This window comes from Suncus etruscus, chromosome 12 (assembly GCF_024139225.1).
Source record: "Suncus etruscus isolate mSunEtr1 chromosome 12, mSunEtr1.pri.cur, whole genome shotgun sequence".
NCBI classification, from domain to species: Eukaryota; Metazoa; Chordata; class Mammalia; order Eulipotyphla; family Soricidae; genus Suncus; species Suncus etruscus.
Window position 1 is genome coordinate 39,073,004 of NC_064859.1, and position 8,729 is coordinate 39,081,732.

The window sequence follows — 8,729 nt, forward strand, 5'->3', positions numbered from 1 at the left end:
CCAGGAAGGTTTTGATTTCCTCTTTGATTTTCTCTTGGACCCACTGGTTATTCAGTATTAGGCTATTTAACTTTCAGGTATTAATGTTTTTCTTCTGTGTCCTTTTGTAGTTCACATATAATTTCAGGGCCTGTGGTCAGTGAAGGTAGCCTGCAAAAATTCTATCATCTTGATATTATGGAGGTATGTTTTATGTGCTAGCATGTAGTCTATCCTGAAGAATGTCCCATGTACAATAGAGAAGAATGTGCATCCAGGTTTTTGAGGTTGGAGTGTCCTATATATATATCTACTAGGCCTCTTTCCTCCATTTCTCTTGTCAGGTTTCAGTCTAGTTGATCTATCAAGTATTGACAATGTCGTGCTGAGGTCTCCCACAATTATTGTGTTGTTATTGATATTACTTTTTAGATTTGTCAACAATTATATTAAATGTTTTTCAGGCCCCTCATTTGGTGCATATATGTTTAGGAGAGTGATTTCTTCCTGCTGTATGCATCCCTTGATTAATACAAAATGTCCAAATTTGTCCCTTACAACTTTCCTAAGTATAAAGTTTGCATCATCTGATATTAGTATGGCCACTCCAGCTTTTTTATGGGTATTGTTTGCTTGGATGATTTTCCTCCAGCCTTTTGTTTTGAGTCTATGTTTGTTCTGACTATTCAGATGCATTTCCTGTAGGCAGCAGAAGATTGGATTGAGTTTTTTGATCTATTTAGCCACTCTGTTTCTCTTAACTGGTGTATTTAGTCCATTGACATTGAGATAAAGAATTGTCCTGGGATTTAGTGTCATCTTTCTATCAAAGTTTGGTGTGTCTGTTGATCAGTCTTTTCTTAAAGTAGGTTTTTCAGTTCTTCTTTTAAGACTGGTTTTGTGTCTGTAAAGTTTCTGAGCTGTTTTTTGTCTGTGAAGCCATGTATTTTTCCTTCAAACCTGAAAGTAAGTTTTGCTGGGTGCAGTATTCTAGGTGAAGCATTTATTTCATTGAGTTTTGTCACTATGTTCCACCACTGCCTTCTGGCCTTGAGTGTTTCCGGTGACAGGTCAGCAGTAAATCTCAAGAATGTTCCCTTGAAAGTAATTTCTCTTTTTGATCTTGCTGCTTTCAGAATTTTGTCTCTATCTTGGGATTCGTAATTGTGACTAGGATGTGTCTTGGGGTGTTTTTCCTCAGGTCTCTTTTAGTTGGTACTCTTCGAGCATGCAGGAATTGATCGCATGTATTATTTAGCTCTGGTAGTTTCTCTTTTTTTTTTTATTTAAACACCTTGATTACATACATGATTGTGTTTGGGTTTCAGTCATGTAAAGAACACCCCCCATCAACAGTGCAACATTCCCATCACCAATGTCCCAAGTCTCCCTCCTCCCCACCCGACCCCCGCCTGTACTCTAAACAGGCTCTCCATTTCCCTCATACATTCTCATTATTAGGAAAGTTCAAAATGTAGTTATTTCTCTAACTAAACTCATCCCTCATTGTGGTGAGCTTCCTGTGGTGAGCTGGAACTTCCAGCTCTTTTCTCTTTTGTGTCTAAAAATTATTACTGCGAGAATGTCTTTCATTTTTCTTAAAACCCATAGATGAGTGAGACAATTCTGCGTTTTTCTCTCTCTCTCTCTCTCTGACTTATATCACGCAGCATAATAGATTCCGTGTACATCCATGTACAGGAAAATTTCATGACTTCATCTCTCCTGACAGCTGCATAATATTCCATTGTGTATATATACCACAGTTTCTTTAGCCATTCGTCTGTTGAAGGGCATCTTGGTTTTTTCCAGAGTCTTGCTATGGTAAATAGTGCTGCAATGAATATAGGTGTAAGGAAGGGGTTTTTGAATTGTATTTTTGTGTTCCTAGGGTATATTCCTAGGAGTGGTATAGCTGGATCATATGGGAGCTCGATTTCCAGTTTTTGGGGGAATCTCCATATCGCTTTCCATAAAGGTTGAATTAGACGGCATTCCCACCAGCAGTGGATAAGAGTTCCTTTCTCTCCACATCCCCACCAACACTGTTTATTCTCATTCTTTGTGATGTGTGCCATTCTCTGTGGTGTGAGGTGGTATCTCATCGTTGTTTTGATTTGCATCTCCCTGATGATTAGTGATGTGGAGCACTTTTTCATGTGTCTTTTGGCCATTTGTATTTCTTCTTTGTCAAAGTGTCTGTCCATTTCTTCTGCCCATTTTTTGATGGAATTAGATGTTTTTTTCTTGTAAAGTTCTGTCAGTGCCTTATATATTTTGGAGATTAGCCCCTTATCTGATAGGTATTGGGTGAATAGTTTCTCCCACTCAGTGGGTGGCTCTTGTATCCTGGGCACTATTTCCTTTGAGGTGCAGAAGCTTCTCAGCTTAATCTATTCCCATCTGTTAATCTCTGCTTTCACTTGCTTGGAGAGTGCAGTTTCCTCCTTGAAGATGCCTGTAATGTCCTGGAGTGTCTTGCCTATGTGCTGTTCTATATATCTTATGGTTTGGGGGCTGATATCGAGGTCTTTAATCCATTTGGATTTTACCTTCGTACATGATGTTAGCTGGGGGTCTAAGTTCAATTTTTTGCAAGTGGCTATCCAATTGTGCCAACACCACTTGTTGAAGAGGCTTTCCCTGCTCCATTTAGGGTTTCCTGCTCCTTTATCAAAAATTAGGTGATTGTATGTCTGGGGAACATTTTCTGAGGATTCAAGCCTATTCCACTGATCTGAGAGCCTGTCCTTCCTCCAATACCACGCTGTTTGGATAATTATTGCTTTCTAGTAAAGTATAAAGTTGGGGAAAGTAATTCCTCCCATATTCTTTTTCCCAATGATTGCTTTAGCTATTCGAGGGTGTTTATTGTTCCAAATGAATTTCAAAAGTGCCTGATCCACTTCTTTGAAAAATTTCATGGGTATCTTTAGAGGGATAGCATTAAATCTGTATAATGCCTTGGGGAGTATTGCCATTTTGATGATGTTAATCCTGCCAATCCACGAGCAGGTATGCGTTTCCATTTCTGCGTGTCCTCTCTTATTTTTTGGAGCAAAGTTTTATAGTTTTCTTTGTATAGGTCCTTCACATTTTTAGTCAAGTTAATTCCAAGATATTTGAGTTTGTGTGGCACTATTGTGAATGGGGTTGTTTTCTTAATGTCCATTTCTTCCTTATTACTATTGGTGTATAGAAAGGCCATTGATTTTTGTGTGTTAATTTTGTAACCTGCCACCATCTATATGAGTCTATTGTTTCTAGAAGCTTCTTGGTAGAGTCTTTAGGGTTTTCTAAGTAGAGTATCATGTCATCTGCAAACAGTGAGAGCTTGACTTCTTCCTTTCCTATCTGGATTACCTTGATATCTTTTTCTTGCCTAATCGCTATAGCAAGTACTTCCAATGCTATGTTGAATAGGAGTGGTGAGAGAGGACAGCCTTGCCTTGTGCCAGAATTTAGAGGGAAGGCTTTTAGTTTTTCTCCATTGAGGATAATATTTGCCACTGGCTTGTGGTAGATGGCCTTAACTATATTGAGAAAGGTTCCTTCCATTCCCATCTTGCTGAGAGTTTTGATCAAGAATGGGTGTTGAACCTTATCAAATGCTTTCTCTGCATCTATTGATATGATCATGTGGTTTTTATTTTTCTTGTTATTGATGTTGTGTATTATGTTGATAGATTTACGGATGTTAAACCAGCCTTGCATTCCTGGGATGAAACCTACTTGATAGTAGTGGATGATCTTCTTAATGAGGCATTGAATCCTATTTGCCAGGATTTTGTTGAGGATCTTTGCATCTGTGTTCATCAGCGATATTGGTCTGTAATTTTCTTTTTTCGTAGCATCTCTGTGTGGTTTAGGTATCAAGGTGATGTTGGCTTCATAAAAGCTATTTGGAAGTGTTTCCGTTTGTTCAATTTCATGAAAGAGTCTTGCCAGGATTGGTAGTAGTTCCTCTTGGAAAGTTTGAAAGAATTCATTAGTGAATCCTGGACCTGGGCTTTTGTTTTTCGGCAGACATTTGATTACCGTTTTAATTTCATCAATGGTGATGGGGGTGTTTACATATGCTACATCCACTTCCTTCAACCGTGGAAGATTATAAGAGTCCAAGAATTTATCCATTTCTTCCAGTTTCTCAAAGTAGTTTCTGATTACCCTTTGTATCTCTGTCATATCAGTAGTGATCTCTCCTTTTTCATTCCTGATACGAGTTATCAAGTTTCTCTCTCTCTCTTTCTTTGTTAGGTTTGCCAGTGGTCTATCAATCATGTTTATTTTTTCAAAGAACCAACTTCTGCTTTCGTTGATCTTTCGGATTGTTTTTTGAGTTTCCACTTCGTTGATTTCTGCTCTCAGCTTTGTTATTTCCTTCTGTCTTCCTATTCTTGGGTCCTTTTGTTGAGCATTTTCTAGTTCTATTAGCTGTGTCATTAAGCTACTCAGGTAAGCTCCTTCTTCCTTCCTGATGTGTGCTTGCAAAGCTATAAATTTTCCTCTCAGTACTGCTTTTGCTGTGTCCCATAAGTTCTGAGAGTTTGTGTCTTTATTGTCATTTGTTTCCAGGAACCTTTTGATTTCCTCCTTGATTTCATCTCGGACCCACTGGTTATTGAGTATGAGGCTGTTTAACTTCCAGGTGTTAAAGTGTTTCTTCTGAGTCCCTTTGGAGTTCACAAATAATTTCAGAGCCTTGTGGTCAGCGAAGGTAGCCTGCAAAATTTCTATCCTCTTGATCTTATGGAGGTATGTTTTATGTGCCAGCATGTAGTCTATCCTGGAGAATGTCCCATGTACATTGGAGAAGAATGTGTATCCAGGTTTCTGGGGATGGAGTGTCCTATATATATCCACTAGGCCTCTTTCTTCCATTTCTCTCCTCAGGTCTAGTATATTCTTGTTGGGTTTCAGTCTGGTTGACCTGTCCAGTGTTGACAAAGCCGTGTTAAGGTCCCCCACAATTATTGTGTTGTTGTTGATATTATTTTTCAGATTTGTCAACAGTTGTATTAAATATTTTGCTGGCCCCTCATTTGGTGCATATATGTTTAGGAGAGTGAATTCTTCCTGCTCTACGTACCCCTTGATTAATATAAAATGTCCGTCTTTGTCCCTTACAACCTTCCTGAGTATAAAGTTTGCATTATCTGATATTAGTATGGCCACTCCAGCTTTTTTATGGGTGTTGTTTGCTTGGATAACTTTTCTCCAGCCTTTTATTTTGAGTCTATGTTTGTTCTGACTATTCAGGTGCGTTTCTTGTAGGCAGCAGAAGGTTGGATTGAGTTTTTTGATCCATTTAGCCACTCTGTGTCTCTTAACTGGTGCATTTAGTCCATTGACGTTGAGAGAAAGAATTGTCCTGGGATTTAACGCCATCTTTATTTCAAAATTTGGTGTGTCTTTTGGGTAGTCTTGTCTTAGATTAGGTCTTTCAGTTTTTCTCTTAAGACTGGTTTTGTGTCTGTGAAGTTTCTGAGCTGTTTTTTGTCTGTGAAACCATGTATTCTTCCATCAAACCGGAAAGTGAGTTTTGCTGGGTATAGTATTCTGGGTGAAGCATTCATTTCATTCAGTCTTGTCACAATATCCCACCACTGCTTTCTGGCATTGAGCGTTTCTGGTGACAGGTCTGCTGTAAATCTCAGGGAAGCTTGCTTGAACATGATTTCCCCTTTTGATCTTGCTGTTTTCAGAATTCTGTCTCTATCTGTGGGATTTGTCATTGTGACTAGGATGTGTCTTGGGGTGGTTTTTCTGGGGTCTCTTTTGGTTGGTACTCTTCGGGCATGCAGGATTTGATCACATATATTCTTTAGCTCTGGAAGTTTCTCTTTAATGATGTTCTTGACCATTGATTCTTCCTGGAAATTTTCTTCCTGGGTCTCTGGGACTCCAATGATTCTTAAGTTGTTTCTGTTGATCTTATCATAGACTTCTATTTTCGTCTGTTCCCATTCTTTGACTAATTTTTTCATTGTCTGCTCATTTGCTTTAAGTTTTTTGTCCAATCTCTCCTGCTGTATGGAATTGTTATGTATCTCATCTTCCACAGCACCAAGTCTATTCTCAGCTTCTGATACCCTGTCCCAGAGCTTATCCATTTTGTCATTCACTTCGTTTACTGACTTTTTCAGTCCTGTTAGTTGACATGTTATTTCAGTTTGGAGTTTTGTCATTTCTGCCTTCATATTTTCTTGGTTCTTATTAGTGTTCTGTTCAACTCGATCCATGGTTTCTTGGAGTCTGTTGAGCACCTTCCATATTGCTAGTCTAAAGTCCTTATCTGAGAGGTTGATTAGTTGTTCAGTCATTATCTGGTCCTCAGAATTGTCATCTTCATTCTCTATGTCTGATGCTGGCCTGCGTTGTTTCCCCATTGTCACACTTGTATTGTGGGTTTTTCTACGTGTTGTGGTGGTATTCATTGTCTATATGATGTAGGCAGCACACTCCTCTGGCTCCTCCCTTTCTGGATGGGCTGACTTGCCTCTAAGGGAGGGGAGTCCTCCATGGATGAAGCCTCACACTGGGTCAAATCTTAGGCCCGAGCATGCAACAGAGAAGACAGTCCAGAGAGAAATGTTTGCTTCTGTGATATAGCGCCGTTCTTAGTGTGATTTTTCCTTCTTGTTGCAATGGAGTTCTTTCCTTAGAAAGAGTGCACGGCCGCGTAGCGAAGCGGAGTGGCCGTGCTCCTCTGAGCCTCTTTTTGCCCCACTCGCAAGAGTTTCACGCAAGAGGACAGTAGACAGACATAGACAGGTCACACTCACAGTCTTTCACAGCTGAGCCCCACTGGGCCGGTGTACTTTCGCGGATTTTCCCCGCCTGGTGTCACACACAGGGAGCCAGCTTTTGCAAAGGTTAGCCGGTTTTTATGCTCTGAAGTCCCTCCCTCAGACAATAAATTTGACTAGTAGAGCAATGGCATATTTTCAGAGAACCACTATTAGTATCAGAGCATGAGGGAAATTATATCATTTTACTCTCTAATTGACTACATCTGAAAAGGTCATTCAAATGTTACATATTAATTTTAAATATGTCGTTGATATTTAATTTACATTTCAAATTCAGTGCCTACTTGTTAGATCTTATCTGTCAACATTGATTACATGCCTATGAGTATTATAAATGTTTTTCATTCACAAAGCAAGCTCTAAGATCTTGTCCTGTCACTGAATAGTACTTAATTTTGATATGACAGAGCATCAATTCTAATTGTGGAGTAGTTTTATGAGGCTAAATTTAAATAACATCATGTTGCCTCATAAAAACACAAACTATACATTTTAGGGGTAATAGCTATAATTAATTGTTGCTTCTTTCCTTGACAGTAAGAAGGAGTTTGGGGGACAGAGAATGCTTCTCACAGAAGAATTCTAATTAATATATATAAGGAATGAAAACATAGAAAATCATCATTAGACAAGCATAATTATTGCAGGTAAAGTTCATAAATAGATGTTAAAACAAGAGAGTGAATTGTCAGAAGCCAGAGAAGAGCAAATCGGTAAAAGGTATCCAGGAATTTACTGCACTTTTAATTTTGCAACTTTTATTTAAATCTGAAGTCAATTAAAAGTTAAACTTTTTTAAAAGGCTGGAGAGATAGCATGGAGGTAAGGCATTTGCCTAGCATGCAGAAGGATGGTGGTCATATCCCAGCATCCCATATGGTCTCCCGAGCCTGCCAGTAGCTATTTCTGAGCGTAGAGCCAGCACTGACCCCTAAAAGCTGCCGAGTGTGATCCAAAAACCAAAAAAAAAAAAAACAGGAAAAAATATTTTTGTACCCCCCCCTTCACAATACAGACCAGGAAAAGGGCCTGGTTTGAGGTGTATATGGGGAGCATTTACTGTACCTCCTCTTCTATACAGTCAGTGTAAAGAACACAGCCTGTGGAAATCATTGGGAGACCTTATCTTTTCTCTCTTTTTTTTTGCTTTATATGTGTGTGTGTGTGTGTGTATACCCTTCACCAATGCAACATTCCCATCACCAATATCCCAAGTGTCCTTCCTTCCCACCCAACACTGGCCTGTACTCTAGACAGGCTTTCTACTTTCCACATTTAGTCATGTTTTATTATGACAGTAACTAATTATTTCTGTGACTGCACTAAACAATCCCTGTGGTGAGCTTCATGTCGGGAGCTGGACCCTCCAGTCTTCCTCTATTTTGTCTCTGAGAATCATTACACGAATGTTTTTCATTTTTCTCAAAATTCATAGATGAGTGAGACCATTCTGTGTTTATCTCTCTCGCTCTGACTTAATTCACTCAGTATAATAGATTCCATTTACATCCATGTATAGGAAAATTTCATGACTTCATCTCTTCTGACAGCTGCATAATATTCTATTGTATATATGTGCCATAGTTTCTTTAGCCATTCATATATTGAGGGGCATCTAGGCTGTTTCCAGAGTCTGGCTATTGTTAACAGTGCTGCTATGAATATAGGTGTGAGAAAGGGATTTAAAAAAAATAAACTTTTTAAAAAGTTTTATTATAATACAGTGATTTAGAAAATTGCTCATAATAGACTTTTTTTAGGTCTTCAATGTTTCTGCTTTAATTCTACCACAAGCATGAACAATCTCCTCAATTTCCCATTCACCCATCATGCTTCCCCTTTATCAGGAACAAATTTATTTTACATTGCTTGTTACAACAAAATGTAAAGTGAAAATTCAAAAAGTAAATTACTAAAAAATCAATGTGTACATGTTAT

The 8,729-nt window shown here is 38.7% G+C and overlaps 1 non-coding gene across 1 annotated transcript; it reads right to left on the reverse strand.

The window, feature by feature from the left end:
- Positions 1 to 7,781: 7,781 nt before the first annotated feature.
- On the reverse strand, positions 7,782 to 7,913 carry LOC126024863 (small nucleolar RNA SNORA51). The gene has a single exon (XR_007500961.1). It is a non-coding gene; the product is annotated as a small nucleolar RNA SNORA51 (small nucleolar RNA).
- Between the last annotated feature and the right edge of the window lie 816 nt (positions 7,914 to 8,729).